This window comes from Lactuca saligna, chromosome 7 (assembly GCF_052625555.1).
Source record: "Lactuca saligna cultivar CGN05327 chromosome 7, ASM5262555v1, whole genome shotgun sequence".
NCBI lineage: Eukaryota > Viridiplantae > Streptophyta > Magnoliopsida > Asterales > Asteraceae > Lactuca > Lactuca saligna.
Genome location: NC_136423.1, coordinates 162,612,960 through 162,615,304, shown reverse-complemented (window position 1 = coordinate 162,615,304; position 2,345 = coordinate 162,612,960).

Below are 2,345 nucleotides of genomic sequence, written 5' to 3'. Positions count from 1 at the left end.
CTTTTTGAACATTTCTTTTTTGACGCCATTTTTATTATTACATAAATATATTAAAAAATTTGACTTTCAGTCATTACATTGATCCGAAATAACGGGTTGTTACATCATCCCCCGTTAGAGGGAATTTCATCCCAAAATTAATTTACAAATTAAGTGATGTTGGACTAGGGAAAAGATGTGGGTATTTTTTTGTGTTTGATCTTCTCGCTGCCAAGTGAATTTAGGTCCTCGCTTAGCATTCCAGTGAACCTTCACTATTGGTATGCGACATTGTTTAGTTTTTTTGATTTCCCTATCCATGATCTCGATGGGTTCTTCCACAAAGTTAAGTTTTTCATTTAGTTCGATTTCCTCGAGTGGAATTACAAGAGTTTCATTGGATAGACACTTCTTCAAGTTAGATATATGAAACACTAGGTGTACTTTGCTAACTTCGATTGGAAGTTGAAGTCTATAAGCTACTGGACCAATCCTTGAAGTAATTTCGAAAGGTCCAATATACCTTGGGTTTAGTTTTCAACGCTTCCCGAAGCGTATCATGCCCTTCCAGGGTGAGACCTTCAGTAGCACACGATCACCAGCCTGGATTCCAAGGGTTTTTGTCGTTTGTTGGCAAATTATTGTATATAAATGGACCTTTTGTTGAGGCGCTTCTGTCTATGTGTAGATGGTCTTCTTATACTTATATAAGAATTAGGTATATATCTTGTTATATAGATATATTTTACCTAGATAGTAAAGTGACCCGTTTAGGAATTCCATGAACCAAGCCCTTTTCTTTTAACTTAGAGGTAGAGTATTGACATGGTAAGGAGTAAGCCCTCGGTTCAAATCCGATAAGGGGCTTTGTATTTTTTTCAGTCATAGTATTCATATTTGAAAGAAAAATAGCGATATTATTAATAGTAATAAAAAAAATAGTAATATATCGTCTAATGAGTTATAGTATATTGGTTGTTATGGTATATTAGTTATAGTTATCACGAATAATGATAAGTCATCTGTTGAATCATCAAATCTTCCTATTTTCAATTAGGCCAATGAAATCCATTGTAAAGATTATAGATCAATCAAAGAAAAATAAGTGGACCTGACCCATTGAATCATTACTATATCCGCTATTCTGATATTCAAATTCAATAGAGATGAAATTGGAACAAGTTGACCTTTTATTTATTTTCATTTCTTTGGACACCGCAAGAATTTGTCGATATTTCCAATTCAATCGTCTTGTTCCTAGATGTTCTATAGGAATAAATTGTCATTTGGTTCCCTCATGGAGAACCTTTTATTCTAAGTCAAAAGATAAGAAAAATTTTCACTAGCTTTCTTTGATTACATGATCAAGACTAATTTATATCTATATAATATTTCTATATTTAGATTTATAGCTATGAGATCGCGGCTTGATAAAAATTTCCATTTTGTTGCATCCAAGATTTTTGTTCTAACAATCGTATGAAGAATGGATGCAAGAAAAAGACTCTCATTCCCAGTTTCCTATTTATTTTAATGAATATTGTTATTGTATTGAGTATTCAAGTGAAGTAAAAGATTGGAACCTCTCTCTTTTCTAACAGAGAAAAAGAAATAGAAAAAGATTAGTAATTTACTATACATAACATAAAAATTAGAAGAATTTAGAAAGATAGTACTTTTTCTTAATCTCATGAACAAGATCTAAGAATCCATTTAGTTGGTGGAAGAAGTGGGGGGGCAGGCCTGAGGATCAACTGATAGTGGGCGAGGGGGTTGATGTTTCCTTGAACAGTCATTTCAAAAAACGAGTCCATCTAATTGATGAGTCATAAGAAGACAATTCATGATTCAGATGCTTAATAATAAGATGGAATAATCAAATTGAATTCATCAATTTACCTAGGTGGTCAATTTATGGCCCAATAAAGGATTTTTATCTTCTAAACCCATTGGAAGGTGTAGTGCACGAGAAAAAAATCATGTAGAAATGATCGACTCTTTGGATGCCCCGAAAATACTATGAGGTGTTCAGAAATGGTTAAAGTAGTTGAATAGGAGGATTACGATGACTATAGCCCTTGGTAAAGTTACCAATGACGAAAATGATTTGTTTGATATTATGGATGACTGGTTACGGAGGGACCGTTTCGTTTTTGTAGGCTGGTCCGGCCTATTGCTCTTTCCTTGTGCCTATTTTGCTGTAGGGGTTGGTTCATAGGTACAACCTTTGTAACTAAATGGTATAACCATGGATTGCCCAGTTACTATTTGGAAGGCTGCAATTTCTTAACTGCCACAGTTTCTACTCCTGCAAGTAGTTTAGCATATTCTTTGTTATTCCTATAGGGTCCTGAAGCACAAGGAGA